The 21,878-nt window shown below is 48.4% G+C and overlaps 1 protein-coding gene across 10 annotated transcripts in view; it reads right to left on the bottom strand.

Moving 5' to 3' along the window:
- Positions 1–21,878, bottom strand: part of plekha6 (pleckstrin homology domain containing, family A member 6) — a 358,362-nt gene that overhangs the window by 153,030 nt on the left and 183,454 nt on the right. Inside the window, exon 1 of one of the 10 annotated variants that reach the window (XM_072480066.1) lies at positions 17,452–17,611. The exons of the other annotated variants lie outside the window; for them this stretch is intronic. The gene's annotated coding sequence lies outside the window, so the exon portion shown is untranslated. Of the gene's footprint in view, positions 1–17,451; positions 17,612–21,878 lie in introns of those variants that run through there. 10 annotated transcript variants of the gene reach the window in all.

Below are 21,878 nucleotides of genomic sequence, written 5' to 3' on the forward strand. Positions count from 1 at the left end.
TAGATTCTTAGATTCTTGTAAGGCAAGGGAATCAAAGGTTATCCGGGGTAGATAGGAATGAGAAATTTCAGACATGATCTTATTGAATGGGGAAAAAGGCTAGAGGGGCCGAATGGCCTATTTCATGTTCTCAATCTGGTTCATACGGTGGTTTGAAGTATTGTCCACTCTCGAGAATGAATAGGAATTCGCAGTTTGGGTTCCGCAGGGTCACTCTGCTCCTGACCTCATTACAGCCTTGGTTGACAAAAGACCAGGGGCGGGATTCTCCGACCCCCCCGCCGGGTCGGAGAATCGCCAGGGGGCTGGCGTGAATCCCGCCCCCGCCGTGTCCCGAATTCTCCGCCACCAGAGATTTGGCGGGGGTGGGAATCGCGGCGTACCGGTCGGCGGGGGTGGGAATCGCGCCGCGCCGGTCGGCCGGCTCCCCACCCCGGCGATTCTCCGCCCCGCGATGGGCCGAATTCCCGCCGCTGTCAACCCTCTCCCGCCGGCGTGGATTAAACCACCTACCTTACCGGCTTGAGCAGGCGGCGCGGGCGGGCTCCGGGGTCCTGAGAGGGGCGCAGTGCAATCTGACCCTGGGGGGTGCCCCCACGGTGGCATGGCCTGCGTTCGGGACCCACCGATCGGCAAGCGGGCCTGCGTAGTGGGGGCACTCTTTTTCTTCCGCCTTCGCCATGGCCTTCACCATGGCCTCCACAAAACTGGAGTCAATAAGAATCAGGGGGAAAACTCTCCACTGGTTGGAGTCATTCCCGGCACAAAGGAAGATGGTTGTGGAGGTTGGTGATCAATCATCTCAGCTCCAGGACATCACTGTAGGAGTTCCTCAGGGTAGTATCCGAGGCCCAACCATCTTCAGCTGCTTCATCAATGACTTCCTTTCCATCATAAGGTCGGAAGTGGGGATGTTTACAGATGACTGTATAATATTTAGCATCATTTGCGACTCCTCAGATAATGAAGCAATCCACGTCCAAATGCAACAAGGCCTGGACAATATCCAGGCTTGGGCTGGTAAGTGGCAATTTACATTCGCGCCACACAAGTGTCAGGCAATGACCATCTCCAACAAGAGAGAATCTAAACACCACCACCGATGAACAGTGGCAGAGTAGTAAGGGTGTGGAATGCCCTGCCTGCAACAGTAGTGGACTCGCCAACACTAAGGGTATTCAAATGGTCATTGGATAGACATATGGACGATAAGGGAATCGTGTAAATGGGCTTTAGATTGGTTTCACAGGTCGGCGCAACATCGAGGGCAGAAGGGCCTGCACTGCGCTGTAATGTTCTATGTCCTATGTTGACTTCAATGGCATTACAATCACTGAATCAACCACTATCCACATTATGGGCGTTATCCACTAACCAGAAAATAAACTTGACTAACCATATAAATACTGAGGCTACCATAGCAGGCCAAAAGCTAGGAATCTTGAAGCGAGTAACTCGCCTCCTGACTCCCCAAAGTCTGTCCACCATCTACAAGGTACAAGTCAGGAGTGTAATGGAATGCTCTCCAATTGCTTGGATGGGTGCAGCTCCAACAACACTCAAGAAGCTCAACACCATCCAGGACAAAGCCATCCTTCCACAAACATTCAAGCCCTCCACCACCGATGAACAGTGGCAGCCACGTGTGCCACCTACAAGATGCACTGCAACAGCTCACCAAGGCTCCTTAGGCAGCACCTTCCAACCCCATAACCAGTACCATCTCGAAGGACAAGAGCAGCAGATACTTGGGAACACCATCACTTGGAGGTTTCCCTCCAAACCACTCACCACCTTGACTTGAATCGTTCCTCCACTGTCAATGGGTCCATATTCTGGAACTCCCTCCCTAACAGCACTGTGGGTGTACCTACACCTCAGGGACTGCCAGTGTTAAAGAAGGTAGTCACTACCACCTTCTCAAGGGTAACTAGGGCTGGACAATAAATGCTGGTCCAACCAGTGATACCCACATCCCATAAATGAATTAAAAAATATATATATTTTGCACTAATATCATCCAAAAGCCACTGTGAATTGTGAAACAGTCTTCCAAGCTGCAGCTGTATAGAACCTTAGTTAGGCCACACTTGGAGTATAGTGTTCAATTCTGGTCGCCACACTACCAGAAGGATGTGGAGGCTTTAGAGAGGGTGCAGAAGAGATTTACCAGAATGTTGCCTGGTATGGCGGGCATTAGCTATGAGGAGCGGTTGAATAAATTCGGTTTGTTCTCACTGGAACGACGGAGGTTGAGGGGCGACCTGATAGAGGTCTACAAAATTATGAGGGGCATAGACAGAGTGGATAGTCAGAGGCTTTTCCCCAGGGTAGAGGGGTCAATTACTAGGGGGCATAGGTTTAAGGTGTGAGGGGCAAGGTTCAGAGTAGATGTACAAGGCAAGTTTTTTTTACACAGAGGGTAGTGGGTGCCTGGAACTCGCTACCGGAGGTGGTGGTGGAAGCAGGGACGATAGGGACATTTAAGGGGCATCTTGACAAATACATGAATAGGATGGGAATAGAGGGATACGGACCCAGGAAGTGTAGAAGATTGTAGTTTAGTCGGGCAGCATGGTCGGCACGGGCTTGGAGGGCCGAAGGGCCTGTCCCTGTGCTGTACTTTTCTTTGTTTTTTTGTTCAAGCTGGATATTAAGATGAATTATTGATTCCTGTCTGTGTTTTGTTTAATGGCAGCTTTTAGCAGATTGGAACATTTCAGTGTTCCTCTGTCAGTAGCTATGGCTTCTCTTCCAGCTTTTCTAAATTCAATCTCGGTTCCATTCCTGACACCATGTCATGAGATCCAGCAATAGAATTTTTCTGGTGTAATGTCTTTATTGAACTGCCTGTAAACATGGCTTCCCCCAGACATTCCTTCATGGCAAAGGTCACATGATTATGGAAGCCATGTAGGACTCTTAATGATGATTGCATGTCAAAACCAAAACATCCCCAGCCTCAACAGCCTTTTGGAGAAAGAGAGAGTTCCAGACTTTGTTTGAAGAAATGATTTGTATAATAATAATCTTTATTGTCACAAGTAAGCTTACATTAACACTGCAATGAAGTTACTGTGAAAATCCCCCAGTCGCCAGACAACAACGCCTGTTCGGGTACACAGAGGGAGAATTCAGGATGTCCAATTCACCTAACAAGCACATTTTTCAGGACTTGTAGGCCGAAACCGGAGCACCCGGAGGAAACCCACGCAGAGAACGTGTAGACTCCACACAGAGAACAGCGCCAGGGACCCGGGTTCAATTCCCGGCTTGGGTCACTGTCCGTGATGTCACTCAGAATGACCTCATTCTAATCTTAACATTATAACCCCTTGTTCTCAACTCCCCTGCCTGAGGAAATAGTTTCCCTTAATCCCCCTCATCAAATCATTTAACTGGTTTAAATGCCTCAATTTTATCACCGCTTAATCTCCTATACTACAGGGAATTACCTATCCTCATACCTACTTCATAACTCTTTTAGCTACAGACAATCTCATTCTCTCCCCCTCTGCGCATGCTTTAGTATTTGTGATGAAGCCTTTCATCAGGGAGAGTTCAAACTCAACCTCAGCCAATTGGGCTTGGCCACTGTTAAAGAAGATGATGGGTTTCCACACACATCAGACACCTGGCGGACTAAATCAAAGCATCCTGAACACCTATGAAATGGATACTTCTGAAACGAAACTGAAATTGATCACGAGCCAATAAAGAGCAGCAGCTACTAATTCACGGCAACACAATGAGGTTACAGCAGCTCTGAATTAGTGCTTACTCATTGCATGAGCGAATATTCGGTGAAAGACCCATTTATTCCAACTCTTTGCTTTCTGCCTGCTAACCAGATTTCTATCCATCTGGGGCTGGTTTAGCACACTGGGCTAAATAGCTGGCTAATAAAGCAGACCAAGGCAGGCCAGCAGCACGGTTCAATTCCCGTACCAGCCTCCCCGAACTGGCGTTGGAATGTGGCGACTAGGGGCTTTTCACAGTAACTTCATTTGAAGCCTACTTGTGACAATTAGCGATTTTCATTTCATTTCATCTCAAGACACTACCCACAATCTCATACGCTGTAACTTTACATAGTCGGGAAGCATGGTGGTGCAGTGGTTAGCACTGCTGCCTCATGGTGCCGAGGACCCGGGTTCAATCCCGGCTCGGGGTCACTGTCCACTGTCACTGTGGAGTTTGTTTCACCCCCACAACCCAGAATGAAGTGCTGAATGCCAATAAATAAAGGGGGCTGTCATCATAGCCACATAAACACACATAGGAAGCTAAGGAAATCTCTGCCATTGCCAACCCACTTGTCCTGGGCCGAGTTCCAGACCGACGAGGAATGTTTTAACCAAATTAAAATACCACACATTTCCACTTTGTAGTTTTACATTTTCTTTCATCTCATTTTTTTTCTAAAAGAAAAATATTTTCATGTTTAGAGCACACACTTGATTGCTGGACTGATTAGTTTAAAACACTGCATTATTTACATTCCCTCCATCCCTATCCCCAACTTCCCACCTCCCAAACTCAAGTTTTCTCTTTTATATATGAGCCCGCATCAGTGTGAGACACAAGCTCCTCCAATGTGACCTGCGTGCTGATGTCTGCCACAGCATTCCATCTTGTAATCTGGCTTCGTGTAGGGTCACCAGTTCAAGTTGCGACTTATCCCAGGGAGATTTCATCACATGACCTCCACATACCCATCACCTGGGCGTCACGGTGGTTAGCACTGTGCTAGGGTCCCGGGTTCGATTCCTGGCTTGGGTCACTGTCTGTGCGGAGTCTGCACGTTCTCCCCGGGTCTGCGTGGGTTTCCTCCGGGTGCTCTGGTTTCCTCCAACAAGTCTCGAAAGACGTGCTTGTTAGGTGAATTGGACATTCTAAATTCTCCCTCAGTGCACCCGAACAGGCGCCGGAAAGTGGCGACTAGGGGCTTTTCACAGCAACCTCATTGCAGTGTTAATGTAAGCCGACTTGTGACAATAAAGATTATTCCTATTACCTTCTCACCCGATGTGTCTATTTCTCCAGTGTACAGGCTACTCATGGTGAATAGAAAAGCAAAGAAACACTTCAGTACCCCAGTTGGAGTTAACTTATCGTCAACCAGCCTTTTAATTTTTAATCTTTATCATTCCCAACTCTAATTGCCCCTTGAGAAGGTGGGGGGGGTGAGCCACCTTCTTGAACTGCTGCAGTCCATGTGGTGTAGGTACACCCACAGTGCTGTTAGTGGGGGGAAAGTGGGGGGGGGATGTGCCAGGATTTTAACCCAGTGACAGAGAAGAAACAGCGATTTAGCTCCAAGACAGGATGGTGAGTGGTTCGGAGAGGAACTTGCAAGCGGTGGTGTTCCCATGTTCCTGCTGTCCTTGTCCATCTTGGTGGTGGAGGTCGCGGGTTTGGATGGCGCTGTCTTGGGAGGCTGAGCGAGTTTTCTTCCATTTCCAATACTTTTATAACTAATAAACAAAAATGGTCAACAAAACTGTAAAACCAAAAGGTGCAAATGTTTGAAATGTTCGTCTGATATTTTGTCCGCGTTCATGTTCTGGAGATTAACCGTTGATGCCGAGAACGCCAGAGCAATCCTGCAGGGTTGGGAAGGTTATATTCGTGTTGGGGTAGGGGGAAGGGAGGGGGGGGGGGTCAGTAATTCCCCCATTTCAGGCGAAGCCATTTGACGCTGAGGGTTTTATGCTTGCAAGACTCCAGGGGGCGGGATTTTGATGGTGGGTTGGGATGGGATTGGAGGCCAGAGGTCAGGCACTTCACGTCGCTGCTTGGCATGCGCCATCTAGACTTTTCACCACTTTCAATGCGGAGTGTTGGGGACGGGCGGGACGGGGCTATAGCCTCATGCCAAATGGACGAAGATGAAGAATGAAAGGAGGAGACAGCCTCCCAGACTGAGGGGGCAGTGCTCTGGACTGCATCTGAAAAAGAACAACCCTCTGCTAAAAATGTCTGGCAGCTCCAGTCCTTCATTGTTTTTGTAAATTTTAAGAGTGCTTAAAGGGCACCTTCATCATGAGGTGGCTCCTCGCTCTCTCTCTCTCACACAGAGACAATGGCAAGCTACAACTCTTTCAGTGCCGGAGCACATCCTATTGGCCCTCCAGCACCAGGGACCCGCCCACTGTCATTATTTGGTCGGCAAGTGTGCGCCCTCTGGCCATTAATTGGCTATTCCTACAAAGCTCAGGCCAGCTACCCATTCCCAACACTGGGCCGGGATCCCGACATCAGGGGGCTAGATCCCAAACGGAAAACCCAGCCTCCAGCACGGAAATTCTTTGCATGGACACTGTGGAAAACTGCGACTCTGCTTGGCAGTAGAGCAGCGTGCTTTACTCAGAAAATCATATCCGCAAGAATACCACCAGAACTGCTCGGCTTGTAACTAGCAGGAAAGATTTAACCGGTACGGGCTCTTTTCTCGAGAAAAGTAAAGGCTGAGGGGCGGCCTGCTATATTAACTTTGTGAAGGGGTCCTTTGGATCGGGTCTGGAGAATATGTTTCTACCTGTCAGGGAGCCCACAGTTCGTGTTCATGGTGGAATATGGTCACTAATAATTCAACGGGGAATTTGACACAAACGGTCCTTTGCTCCGGGACTGATTGGAGGTGGAACTCGCCGTCGCATTGATTAATTGAGGTAAATAGTGTAGGTACATTAAGGGGAAAGCCAAATGGGTACATGAATGCGAGGCACAGGAAGATGCAATGATATGGTTAAATGAAGTAAGGTTGGAGGCGGCTCATATGCAGCATAAGATCACACACACACGTCACTGTCCGTGAGGAGTTTGCACATTCTCCCCGTGTCTGCGTGGGTCTCACCCCCACAGCCCAGTGGATGGGAGGCTGGTTTGTGTGATAGATTGGGCTATATTCACAACCTTTTGTAGTTTCCTGCAGTCTTGGGCAGAGCAGGGTCCATACCAGGCTGCGCTACAACCAGAAAGAATGCTTTCTATGGTGCATCTGTAAAAGTTGGTGAGGGTCGTAGGTGACAAGCCAAATTTCCTTCGTCTTCTGAGAAAGTAGAGTCGTTGGTGGGCTTTCTTAACTATAGTGTCGGCATGGGGGAGGGGGGAAGAGAACCAGGACAGGTTGTTGGTGATCTGGACACCTAAAAGCTTGAAGCTCTGGACCCTTTCTACTTGGTTCCCACTGAACCCTCCAACCATTTAACTTGAAGAGCACTTCTGCAAGTTGAAGACTCATACGGGAGAAGTTATAAAAATAAAAGGCAACACATGGTAGCTGTAAGCTACGGACAACAGTCTGCCCAGCTCCCAGTGATAATAGTGATGGGTGAAGGATTAATCTCCTCGGCCACGATTGGTTTCAAGAAATCAAGTTGAATTGGGCTGAGATTTTTCAAATGCAGAAAGTGGGACTGCCCAGGAAAATACAACAGCATCTTTCAGCCCCTCGAGCCTGTCCCACCATTCAATAAGATCATGGCTGATCTGTGACCTAACTCTGTATACCTGCCTTTGCCCCATATCCCTTAATATCTTTGCTTCATAAAAATCTTTCTATCTCAGATGTAAAATCAACAACTGATCTAGCTGATGATTTAGGCAAAATCAAAGGATAACAAGCTCAGATTCATGTGGGTGCAGAGGCAACTCCTCGATTCCTTAAGGCAAGACAGGTACCATACGCCTTATTAGAAAAAGTGGATACTGAGTTAAACAGGTTGAAAGAACTGAGCATTATCCAGCCAGTTCAGTTCTCAGAATGGGTAGCGCCTATAGTCCCCGTATTAAAACTGACAAGATCATCTGCACTTGCGGAGATTATAAACTAACAATTAATCAGGCCACCAAGTTGGAAAGTATTGAAACTAGCAGGTCAATCTTACACAACGCAGGATATAGTCATGCATACCAGCAACTCGAATTAGGTGATGCTTCCTGGGGGTATGCCACACAAAACACGCACAAAGGCCTGTTCCAGTACACACACCTGCCTTTAGGCATGTCGTCAGCATGTGCAATATTACTAACAATGGAGAATCTGCTACAAGTGCTACAGCAGGCTTTGGTACACCTTGATACCCGGGCAGCACAGTGGTTAGCACTGTGGCCTCACAGCTCCAGGGACCGGGTTCAATTCTGGCCTCGGTTGACTGTCCGTGTGGAGTTTGCACGTTCTCCCCGTGTCTGCGTGGGTTTCCTCCCACAGTCCAAAGATGTGCAGGCTTGGCGGATTGGCCATGTTAAATTGTCCCTTAGTGTCCAAAACGATTTGTAGGTTAGATTAAGAGGTTAATGGGATGGGGCAGGGGAGTGAGCTTGGGTGAAATACTCGTTCAGAGGGTGGGTGCAGACTCGATGGGCCAAATGGCCTCCTTCTGCACTATAGGGATTCTATGATTCTATGATCTGGAAGTCACTGAAGGGCTGGTTGAATCATAATCCATTGGACTTTCAAAAATGCCTTGGGCCTGTACTTGTAGAGGTCCAGTTTGCAGGGTTGTGGAAGGTGGGGTTGGGGGCTAATTTGGACAACGCTTTCAAAGAGCCAGCACACGCCAGGTGACCCAAATTGCCTCTTTCTGTGCTTTGCAATTCTGTGATTCTAAGAGGGTGCAGGGGAGAGACTGGAACTGGGGGGACTTCAGTTATGTGGAAAGGCTAGAAAAGCTGGCCGTGTACTGGGACGTGGGTGCAAGCAGTGCTGAGCAAGGGAGCTGCCCTGCTGCGCCCTGTGTGGAACTAGCTGCCAATGAACCGGCTTCTACCGCAGGTCGCTGCAGCAACCCAAACTCTGCATTTTGTTCTCCCCAGGATACAGTGATTTGTTTTGTTTATCAGGGAAGTTGCCGAACAGATGGGCGAGTCATAGATTATCATAGAATTTACAGTGCAGAAGGAGGCCATTCGGCCCATCGAGTCTGCACCGGCTCTTGGAAAGAGCACCCCACGCAAGGTCAACACCGCCACCCTATCCCCATAACCCAGTAACCCCACCCAACACTAAGGGCAATTTTGGACACTAAGGGCAATTTATCATGGCCAATCCACCTAACCTGCGCATCTTTGGACTGTGGGAGGAAACCGGAGCACCCGGAGGAAACCCACGCAGACACGGGGAGGACGTGGATACTCCGCACAGGCAGTGACCCAAGCCAGAATCGAACCTGGGACCCTGGAGCTGTGAAGCAATTGTGCTATCCACAAGGCTACCATGCTGCCCCATAAGCAAACATAGTTCACTATCTGGAGCTACTGGGAAGCAGAGTTGACCAGGCGCAAGGACCCAAAGTACATGGCACCTCCTCAACTAAAACTACAATCTGCTTTCACTTATAAAATGTTTTATTGCGACTCCATGAAAATTAAAAGTACGGGCTCCCTGCCTCTGCATTTTATTGGAGACTTTTCATTCTGGTCCAACAATGTAGGTCATTTTAATCGATTTGGAAAGGGTGCAGAGCTGAGTTACCAGAATGGTATGAAGGGATGAAGGATTTCATTGGCTCAGTGGGTCGCACTTTCACCACCAGAACCAGATGGTTGTGAGTTCATGCCCCACACCAGACACTCAAGCAAAAATATCTAGGCTAGTTCGAATGCAGTGCTACACTGTCTGAGGTGTTATTTTACAGATCAGCTATTAAACCAAGCCTTCATCTGCTCTCTCAGGTGGACAGAAAAGATTCCAGGACAGTATTCCAAAGAGAAGCAGGGGAGTGACCCTCCATGTCCTATCCCTCAATAAAAATTGTAAAAAAAACAATTATCTGCTAATTAGCACATTTATAGAAGTCCCTGTGCAAATTGGCTATTCCGTTTCCTGCATTATAACAGTGACTACACTTCAGAAGCACATCATTGGCTGGAAAGCACTTGGCGAATCTGGAGGTCATGAAGTGTGCTATATAAATGTAAGACTTTTTAAGTGGAGAGGTTAGAGAAGCTTGAATTGTTCCCCAAGAGGGAAGGAGGTTAAGGGGAGATCTAATGGAGGGTTATTGCTAGAGTAACTAAGAAGAAAGTGTTTCCACTGGCAGAACTAGTTTTTTTAGGGATGGGCAATGAATGTTGGCCCAGCCATGCAAAACCACATCACGTGAATGAATGAAAAAGAAGCTGGGGAGTACGGAATCAGAGGACACAAATTTGTTTGGCAAAAAAAGCAGTGGGAAGATGATGCAAAATTATTTTCGGCAGAGAGTTGATATGATCTGGAAGACACTGGCTAAAACAAGACAAAACTGGACGCATAGCTAAAGTGGGAAGTCTATAGGGATATGGGAAGAGATCAGGGGAATGGAACTAATCACACAGCTCTTTCAAAAAGCTGATGCAAGCGTATTGGACCTTTTTCTGTACCGGACGGGGGGAACCTTACCTGAATTTGGCAAAGTGTCCGGCTCTCACAGAAAACTGATGTGGAACTCCCCACTTGCACAGACCTCGGCCTGGATTCTCCAATTCTGCGGCTATGTCCATCTGATCCGTCTAGTCTTAAGACCAAAGTCGGTGGTGCCCCCGCACCGATGCTCCGCGGTGGGGGCTAGCAGCCGCACCACGTAACTTACCTGCCGATAAGGATGCAGAAAGGCCGGGTCCGTGGCCACGCATGCGCACGGCGGCGACCTGCGGCGGCCACGCCATACAACATGGCGCCGGCTGCGCGCTGACCCGGCCTGCCAAAAACTGCCTTCCCGCAACCCCCCTCGCCACCCCCGGACCACCCCCCACCAGTCCCCCCAAACCCCCCCCCCCCCCCCAGCCTGCACAACGGCTCCACCCCCCCCCCCCCAACTGTGGCCACGCTGGACACATTCCGCTGCCGCCACGCGAGGTCCTCGAAAAGTGAGAGAACACGCACCCCACGCCGTCGGGGACTCAGACGGAACATCGGGGGGGGGGTGGGAGAGCCTCAGGTGATGTCCTGAGGCCGTCCCGACAGCGTGGTGGGTACTCCTCGAGTACGCCGCTTTTGAGGGGGCGGAGCATCAGAAAAACGCGCCGCCCCCGATTCCGGCGTAAAAATGGATTCTCCGGCCGATCGCCAAACGCGATTTCGGCGTCGGCGATCGGAGAATCCCGCCCCTCTTCTCACACAACCTTGAGCCTCTGTGCCAAATAAAAGTGAGTGGATTAGATTTACGCCATCACTCTGCCAAGGTGGTCACTTTGGGAACCAGCTCCACATAGATCTGGGTGCCATCTTTAAAGGGCACCCCGAGTGGCAATGCAACCGAACGGCCGCCAGCACACATATCGGGGGCTCTCCCTCGTTTCTCCCCCGACCTTCATCTCTGTCATACCGCTTCACCCCCTGACATTCATCACTAGCATCCCCCCTCTCAATGTCCGCTCTTTACCTGCCCGCTACACTCTCCCCTAGGGGCGAAACTTGCCTTTTAGCCACTGGGAGGATTCCCTCAACTGAATCTCGTTTTGAAAACCCTTGCCAACATGATGTCACGTTGGAGAGGTTTGACTATTCCTTGAGGGGGGAATTATGTGGCGGGGGTGGGTAATAATAAAACGCATGGGAAACCATTTTCCGATTCTCTCCCGATTTCCCTCCCTCATTGGCGATCTTGCTAATACGGGCGCAAAATCACCCCCCTGAAATACGTGAACCTGACAATACTGAGTAACACCATTATACTCATCGTGAGTCAGCGAGCGGCTGTTTTGTAACACTGGGAGTGTTATGCAGCAAATGGAGGACGTTTGCAGTAAATAGAATTTGGTTCCCATGACGATACTGCGCACACACATTGTCGGAGTTACTCTGCGATGCCGGAGAGATGCAGCACCACCACAGGCAGACAGTGTAATGACAGCGTGACCAGTTTACATGGATAGACCCCGTATTCAAGGTTCATATGGAAAGTTATCATGGAAAAGTTGATACAAGAGTGTGACACAAACACGACAACTGGAAGTAGGATTTTGTTGACAGGAAGTGAGTCAGTAACACTCAAAACATATTAGACACAGGCTCCCAAAGTGAAATTGGAATGTGACAAGGTGACACCCAGACAGACAACGTCAACCAACAGTGAAATTTAAATGATGACATGGTATTTCAATGACTCCTGTTCCCAACAAACATACCAGGGAGGTGTGATGAATGTAAGAAATTGACATATTTTATATTTTTTTACGGTAATGTTATTAAAACCTGGTTAACATGCATACAGACAGTATGATTGCTAGAACGGTGATAAAGGTGTCATAAAAGTGTGGTAATAATTGAATTGCAGGTGCAGTGATCTGCTAATAGATCTTGAAAACCACTTACTTGTCTACAGATAGCTAGCTAATGGAACATTGTTTATGTTTGAAGGACCCCTGGGGTGTAGGTAATTTATGAGGGGTACTGTTTTTGGTCCTAGTTAAGCAAATCAAGGCACATCTTGTAAGAAGAGCCAAAGCAATGCCTTATGCTTTGTGTACAGATGATGTAGTTATTGGGAGGAGCCAGGTCTGTCTCAAGAATCAGTCGTTCCTGGGGCTCTAATCTGAACAGAGATGTTTCAGTTTAGTCCTGAAAAGGTTCTCTCCCTAAAGAGTCTGCACAGAGAAAAGCAAGTAAAACCCTAGCTGTTAACTTTATTCACGGATGGTATTTGAAGTATATTGGTTTGCTAAATTGGAATATAGTGGCAGGTTTAGGGGGTAAGTTAATAAGTTTCTTCTTTTACTTAAGAACTGTTAACTGTAAAGCAATTTCTTTGTTGTTAATGTGGTTGATTCTGTGATTAAAGTCAAGTTTGCCGATACATAAAAGTTGCCTATTGGTCAGTGTTATCACTCCTGGGGTGCAGTAACATTCCCCCCAGCTTTACAAATTGAAAATAGTTGGGTTGTCATTCGGGATCCTAACAGAGTGTATACTGAAATTTACAAAATGAATGGAAATCTATGACTCATCAAGTTCATTAATTATTATAACAACTAAATATTTCAATAATTGCCCAATAATACATTTCAGCTAGGAGCAGTGATTCAGCTTTATTTTCAGACGAGTTATGTCTTATTTGTAATCACCATTAGCCATTCGAGTATTGAGTTAAATAAACCATTCCAATGGGAAATCTCCTCTTTCAGGTACTGAGCATTAAGAGGGCATTGGCAAACATGGACTTCCATTGGACTGGCTGATCATTATGTGCAGCAAAATACGCAGTGCGTTGCCGCTGCCTTCTGCAGCGTGGCTGAACAAGGAACTCGCCCGTGAATCCATTTGTGTATTACAAACGCTCGCACATGACCAAAGATTTGTTAAACTGCCCTGACCAAAAGAAAACAATTCACTCCTGTTTGCTTCACATGCACCTAGTGTGAATCCCTGTAAAAAAAAGTTTGTAATCATATAGCATGTTTGCCACTCTTTCAGGATGTTTAAAGCACTTTGCGACCGATGGATTTCACACAGATCAAGGTTCACATGAGCAGTGGCACACACAGGGTGGGCTGTTTGCTCATTGGGAACAATCGATCTCTTTCTTCATGTCATGGTGTGGCAAGGTTACGAAACTGGCAGATTGCAGCGATAGTTGGGACCCCACACAATGATCTTGGAGACTGCTCCATATTGCTGACCTTGTCATCGGGCCTGAATCAGGGATTTGTATTCATCTTCTGTAGGAAGCTTTTCGGCTGACACACAAAGGTTTAAGGTTCTCGTGCAACACCGTTACTTCATCACTTGACACTGCTGCTATCAAAACGCTGGTAGCAGCAATTGACCCTGTTGTCGATCCAACTCAAACGGTTCTGTTCAGGTCAAGTGCGATATGTCAAAACCTACCGCATGGATTTCCGTTTCTCCCCCGATGAAGTGGACGTGGGAAGAAATTTACAGGTCAAGCGTACGCCGGACTGAAACCCCAGTCGCCTCTTGGGCTGTTGCTAGAGTTCGAGGATCATTTGCTTCCACTTGTGGTTCGATTAGTTCTGAGATGGCTGATAACTCCAATGCACGATCGGCAGACTCAGCCACAGGTAGTGCCTGAAGGGTCGGTTGGATGGGTTGTTTGGAGGTTTGTGCATTCCTCCGATGCCTCATCTTCACCTCCACGCGTTCACAACGACATCTCTCGATGTGCTTGGTGACTTTTGGGTCAGTCACACACCGGGGTCTCCCGGGAGTCAAATCATCCATAACATTTCTCCCTCTCTTTAACTCTGAAGAAGAGTCTTACGGACTCGCAACATTAACTCAGTGTCTCCCTCCACAGATGCTGCCCGACCTGCTGGGTCTTCCCAGCACTTTTCCATTTTTATTCTAGTTGTTGCTTCAGGCATTAATTTAGGCCAGGACACCAAATCGTGCCATGGGTCCTTCAACATCAACAGCGCTTGAAAGGGGTGAAGGGGCCTTACTTAAATGTTTGATTCAGAAGACAGCACCTCAGACATTGCAGCGTCACTAATTAATGCGCCGGGGTGTCAGCCTATATTATAAACTTAAGCCTCGAGAGTGGGGCTTGAATTCGCAATGTTGTGACGCGAGGCAAGAGTACTATCAACTGAGCCCCGCTGACACCTCACAGCCTAAGATTTATCTAAACTTGTTTATTTTTGTTAGGCTTGGTTGGGCCTTGTACTGTAGCTTTCCACTCAAGTTTCTTAGCATCAAAAAAAAAAGGTGCATTTCAAAACTCTACGCAGATGTATTTGGTGTCTGAAAGCATATAATGTGTTGTATTCGGTGGCCATGTGTAAGGTTTATGTCCATGTTTTCATTCAGTTAAAACATTTTCAGTTACTGGTCTGACAGTGTTTTAACTTGAAGTTAACAAGACACATAGACGACAGTAAAGTGAAACTGGACAAAGCAGCTACTTAGGAAATACAGGGGAAAGCAGAAGTGGCATGTCTGAGCTTCATGGGCTCGATTGACAGAAACTAGCTGCAGAAAATGAGCTGCAGTTTGAATACCTGTGTTCCAATATGGCCGAACTCAAGAAGCAATTGAAGCCAAAATTGTTAGTTTGGGTTAAACGTGGGTGTGCGATGAGAACCGATAGGGCTCGAGTTCGAACATCAGACCCATGGATTGACTGCCTCTCGCTTGAGGCTTCAACTGGTTTTGTCAGGTATTAGCAAGGCTACAATTTAACAACATGGGAGGAAACCCATTCTGGTCAATGAGTGATGGTAGGCGTGTTACACTTCACCCAAGAAGTCCGGTTTGCTGTGGTAATATCCAATTTTATACGCATGGTGTAGTCTGGAGCTATGGAGAGTGATGGTAGAGACTCCAACGTCCTTTCCATCACACGGTTGGCCAGGAATCACACCCACTCTTACTGCCTGCCATTGACGTGTGTTGGAAGGGTTTGCAGGTTGATAACACAACCTGTCTGGCCATTTAACGAACGCACCTTCCTCTGTCCTCAAGTCCTGGGATGGGACAGGAACCTGGAGATTCTAGCTCAGAGGCACGGGGGCTACCCGCTGCGCCACAAGATCTCCGATTAATGAATAGTGCCAACTAAATATGCGAGGCAGAATCTCTCTCATGTAGCAAGTGAAATGTAAAGTAATGTCCCAAAAATAGTACGGGTCCAAAGAAACACATACAGCCCATTGATATCAGCCACCATGACCATCTATGTACAGACTACATCAGCAGTGGCTCTGTTGGTAGCACTCCAGCCTCTGAGTCATAAGATTCCTGGTTCAAGTCCCACTCCTGGGCTTGAGTACAAAAATGGGCGTCACGGTAGCACAGTGGTTAGCACTGTTGCTTCACAGCGCCAGGCCCCCAGATTCGATTCCCGGCTTAGGTCACTGCCTGTGCAGAGTCTGCATGTTCTCCCCGTGTCTGTGTGGGTTTCCTCCGGGTGCTCCGGTTTCCTCCCACAAATCCTGAAAGATGTGCCGGTTAAGTGATTTGGACATTCTGAATTCTCCCTCGGCGTACCCGAACAGGCGCCGGAGTGTGGCGACTAGGGGCTTTTCACAGTAACTTCATTGCAGTGTTAATGTAAGCCTACTTGTGACATTAATAAGGATTATGATTATGAAAAATCTACAGTGCTGCCCCAGTGCAGTGCTGAGGGAGTGCTGCACTGCTGGAGGTTCTGCCTCTCGAAGAGACATTAAACCAAAGTCCCACCTGCCTGCTAGGGGTGGGGTGCAAAAAGTCCTGTGGTGCTATTTCAAAGACGAGCAAGGGAATCATCCCCAATATTTATTCCTCAGTCAGGATCAACAACAAACAAAATAATCCAACCATGATCACATTTCTGTGTGTGGGAACGTGCTGTGCACAAACTGACAACCAAGTTTCCGACTTTATAACAGTGGGGAAACTTTTAAAAAAATACTTCATTGGCTATGAAGTGCTTTGAGTTACCTGGCGGTTGTGAAAGGTGCTACACAAATGCAATCCTGGACGAGCAGCAACAATGAAACGCAAATTAAATTACTCACATTCCTTAGTCAGGAGAAAATAACAGAGGCATTTTTTGTGATTCACACTCCATTAATGCTCACAGGGACTCTCAATTCAGGTGACAATGCAATACGAAGGCAGCCTCAAAATCCGCCAATTGGGTTTGTCTCAAAGTACAAGAACAAAATTGCACACGCCTTACTTCAGTGCATCAGGCATGCAGACTGGTTTTGTTTCAGTAATTTTTGTTCTGTTCAAAGGGTGATGTACATCGGTGGTGCCAAGTACTCCTGGTTAGCCTGCAGTTAAATGCACAAATCATGCTCCCTCTACACTGCTCTGCTCGCGAAGATCAAAGTTTCACTGCACTGGGGCAAAACTCATCCGACTGCCATGCCTTCCCGGCCAATCCAGGGGCAACCGCTCACGGCTCCCATTTATTCTTGGCCTCCAGACAAATTTCATATAGGATGCAAAATAATTGGCAGAGGGGAGACATTTCTATCCCATCTGGGTCTTATTCAGGTCCCAAAGATGAAAGGGTGACCCACTGCTCCCCTCAAACCATTCCCTATGTTATCACACATGTATATCGAGAGCAGCAACAGACAATTTACACGGGTTTACCTCTCGCCGTGGTCATCAGGTGATGCTTTTATGTATCACTGAGTTCCATATAACTAGCATAAATCCTGCCAGAAACCCTTCGCATTGCCACTCATCTCACTCAGATGACAGGTCCGCTCAGTAGGTTTCTCAAACAGAGTGGAATCCAGGTGAAAGGGTATCAGGTGCACACAGAGGTTCGAAAAAAAACTCCATCGCTGCCCCTGAATGGAACTTCCAAAAGTTCAGGCAATTCTTAATCAAGCATGAAACTGCGACGACGAAATGTTAACCGAGGCTGATCGTCTACAACTCTGTGCTGTGTTGTCTAGCTACACCCCGGTGTAGGCACATACAATAAAGGAGCGGAGGCTTCACTGACCTAACCTGCTTGGCTCCCTGTTTTCCTGCGCCCAGCAGCTTTTAACACGACCTACCTTTCGTCAGCGGCCACTTGTCAAACTCCACAGAGCCGGGGTATTTTGTTTTCCGTTTTAAATCCCCTCTCGCGGTATGGACAGCACACACAAAACGGGGCGACAGACCAACTGCTCTTTCACACACCCCGCTCTCTACCTGCCATTCTCCACATGCTCAGCAGCTTCACTGAGCCAATAATTACCAAGATTAGACCTTGCGGCTGCTGCTGCTGATTAACTCTGTGAGTACTGATTTCGAGCAAGTGCCCTGTTAAACATTTAGCAGAGAACTGGGACTGGGTGTTGTCCAACAATCCGATAGTTTTGTGGTAACGCTTTACTGACAGAAGCCGTTTTCAAACCTGGAATTCAAACCGCTGTGAACCACCTTCTCTGGATTAGTGACTCTATTAGGGGCTGGTTTAGCACCGAGGGCTAAATCGCTGGCTTGTAATTCCTGTACCGGCCTCCCCGAACAGGCGCCGGAATGTGGCGACTAGGGGCTTTTCACAGTAACTTCATTGAAGCCTACTTGTGACAATGAGCGATTATTATCATTATTATTACTTGTCCACAAGACTATCAGTCTCCAGCCTCGACTTGCCTAATTGTTCCCACAAATCCAATGTCACCTCAACATTCACACAACAGTTTACATCCAGTTCCCCTCAAGAGTACTCTTTTTGCAAAGTCGCCAACACCAGTCGATGTTGGTGTTCTAAGTTAATACTTATAGCCACCATTACGGCGACATTATAGCCCATTGCAAGCAGACTCCAGAACCAAAGGGGTAAAAATTAATCAGGACCCATGTTCCGGAAATAGATTAGGGTTGCCAACTGTCCGTGGTTGCCCTGGAGTAACCAAGAGTGTCATGTTCCATACACTGGCCGATATGAATGATGCACTACAGAACATCTAGTTTGAATAATTTATTATGAAACAATTGCGTGCTAAAGATAACTGGAATAAATAAATAACAAACTACCAACACTAACTATTGTAGAGCTACTGCAAAATACATCTATCCACCAACACAACTTACTCCCAACTCCCCTAGACACAGAGTCACGTGGTAGGTTTACACTGCCACCTGCTGGTCGGAGGTCATGTATAATATTATGTCCAGAATTGCTTTCACAAGGAGCTAAAGACGAAACTCCAGGAAACTGCTGTCAGCAACTTGAATTGCGGGTGCCCGGGTGAAGGAGGGTATGAACAATGGGGAAACTGGTTGACCAGCGGCGGGTTGGAAGATCCAGCCGACAGCCCATGCCGGGCTGCCTCCGCCTGCAAACCAGGGGGTAGTGGAAAATCCCACCCCGTGTTTTCAAAGGCATTTTGGGTGAAAAGGGCTCTTTAAACAGCTGACACAAACCACCCAACGGGATAAGACAAAGTTATGTTGGAATGGGGGGCACTAAGCGAATGGACATACGAGCAAGGGGCAGGAATTGGCCATTCAGCCCCTCGAACCTGCTCAAATTTATTATTTAATAAGTTCATGGCTGATCTGACAATACCTTCAAACCTGCATCCCGCCCACCCGTGATAACCTATCACCCCCTTTCTTACCAAGAGTCAGTAGTTAGGTGAATTGGACATTCTGAATTCTCCCTCTGTGTACCTGAACAGGCGCCGGAATGTGGCGACTAGGGGATTTTCACAGTAACGTCACTGCAGTGTTAATGTAAGCCTACTTGGGACACTAATAAAGATTATTATTATTAGAATCTATCCACTTCTGTTTTATTCAATGACTCTGTTTCCACCACCTTCTCAAGAAGAGCACTCCAAAGATGCACTGAGGGAGGGTTTTTTTTGCTCGTCTCCATTTTAAACAGTGACCCTCGTGCTCGATTCTCCCACAAGAGGAAACAGCCTCTCCACCCTGCCAAGGCCCCTCAGGATCTTGTGCGTCTCAATCAAGTCGCCTCTTAGTCTTCTAAACTCCAGCAGACACAAGCCTAGCCTTTCCAACATTTCATCATAAGACAACCCGCCCATTCTGGGTGTGAGTCTGGTAATCTTCAGCGCATTTACATGCTTCCTTAAAGAAGGAGACCAATACTGTACACCGTGCTCAAGATATGGCTCAATTTATCGGGACAGAAACAGAGTTCCGGTGTGGGCGGGTTCAGCTGACTGTTTCTTGGCGCCTGCTGCGCTGGGGAAGTCACCGTATTTCTGGCCTCGGTGGGGAACGCCCCGCCGAGGCCCCGCACTTACATCATTTCCTACACCGACCAACTCGGCTCAGGAACAATATTCACGGATCAGCGCGCCTTATTGCAATGCCACCCCGATCTTTCGGCCTCACCCCAGCCACACCACTGCGGCCTCTAGACCCCGCCCCACTTCACCCAATTTACCTCGTACGGGGTCCTCAAGCCCCCGCCCCTCCCCTTCTCACCCTATCTCTTAAGAGCAAGGCGTCCTTGCCCGAACCCTGGCTTGGGCAGCCTGGCACCTGGGCACCTTGGCACTGCCAGCCTGCCAGTGCCCCTGCCAACCTCAGTGTGCCATCCAGGCTCACGTATTTGAGGTCACGTACCAACCGACTCAAGAACAGCTTCTTCCCTGCTGCCATCAGACTTTTGAATGGACCTACCTCGTATTAAGTTGATCTTTTCTCGACACCTTGCTATAACTGTAACATTATATTCTACAGTCTCTCCTTCCTTCCCTATGTACGGTATGCATTGTCTGTACAGCATGCAAGAAACAATACTTTTCACTGTATACTGATACATGTGACAATAAACCAAATAAAATCAAAGGCTCCCTGGCAGTGGAACTGTTGTTGTCAATTGTAAATATCTAGAGTTGGAAGGGTACTCAAGTCGCTCCTCCAGGCTCCACCCTCATCTCGGAGTCTCACGAGTTTAGGTTCAAATCTCGCTCCAGGGCTTGAGCACAGGAGCAAAGGCTGACAATCCAGCTCAGGAGTGAGGGAGTGCCACGCTGTCAAGGAGGGTCATCTTTGGATGAGTCAAGTGAAATATCAAATCCGAATATTCGTTGGAAGATCCCAATTATCTGTTATTATTGGATGCTGTAATTAGCGTTGGGATAGAAATTGGGGAAGAAATGATCTAATTGATGTATATTAGAAAGAGAAAAGATGATGGGAGGGGCCAGTGTTGGGGTTGTGATGATCTGCTGAATGAGATAACCTGCCAATGTATTTCCAAGCACGCACATAGCCAGTATTGGAAGGACTCCTGCGTAACCCAGCAACAGTGAGTACCTTCTAGAGAGGAAAGGGTTAGATTTATTTAGTTTTGTTAAATTTCAATTGAACACCTATTCTAATGATGTAGTCAAAGTCAAACAATTTCTTTGACACAGAGTTATCCAGACTTGAAGGGCAGGATTCTCCGTCTCCCCCCCCCCCCCCCGCCGGGTGGGAGAATCGCCAGGGTTCGGCGTGAATCCCGCCCCCGCCATCCTCCTAATTCTCCCACCCCCCCAAAATTGCCCCGGCGTGAGTCGCGCCGCCCGCCTCGGAGAATGGCGGGGTCCGGCGCGACTCAATGGGCCCCGGGGCTGGTCAAATTCTCCAGCCCGCGATGGGCCGAAGTCCTGCCCGTTCTGTGCAAGTCCCGCCGGCGTAAATTAGAGTAGGTCCCTTACCGGCGGGACCTGACAGCGCGGGTGGGCTCCGGGGTTCTTGGGGGGTGCGCGGGGGGATCTGGCCCACCGATCCGCAGGCGGGCCTGTGCCGTGGGGGCACTCTATTGTTCCGCACCGGAGGACGTGGTCCTTCGCCATTCCCGGTGCGGAAGCGAATCCTGGATGACACCAGCACGCGCTGGCGCTCCCGCGCATGCGCCGACTCGCGCCGGCCGGCGGAGGCCCTTCGGCGCCGGTTGGCGTGGCACCAAGCCCCTTTCCCGCCGGCCAGCACAGCGCCAACCACTCCGGGGCGGGCCTAGCCCCTGAAGGTGCGGAGGATTATGCACCTTTGGTGCGGCCCGACGCCGGAGTGGTTCATGCCACTCCGTCCCGCCGGGACCCCCTGCCCCGCCGGGTAGGGAAGAAACCTGCCCGAAATGTTCTCTCTCCACAGATGCTGTCAGACCTGTTGAGATTGTCCAGTATTTTCTGTTTTTGTGTTCATGATTTCTAACTGTCTCGGTAAGTATATGAGGCAGGCAATGACAGATGCACAGTACACAGGGGAATAGACCTGAACTATTTTAGTGCAGCAGAGGTAAAGCAAGGTGATGTCTGTTTTATTAGGAAATAGAACCTCATTATCACACAGACAGTATTATGTAAGCAGATTGCAAAGTGTTCATAAACAGTAAGGGGTCATCAAGGGCTTCAGTTCCTTTGCACTTCAAGGAGTCAGCACACAGCACGCAAACACCCACCCATCACACACACACACACATCAAACACAGACACACACATCAAACACAGCACACAGCACGCAAACA

The sequence above is a fragment of the Scyliorhinus torazame genome, chromosome 17 (assembly GCF_047496885.1).
Source record: "Scyliorhinus torazame isolate Kashiwa2021f chromosome 17, sScyTor2.1, whole genome shotgun sequence".
NCBI lineage: Eukaryota > Metazoa > Chordata > Chondrichthyes > Carcharhiniformes > Scyliorhinidae > Scyliorhinus > Scyliorhinus torazame.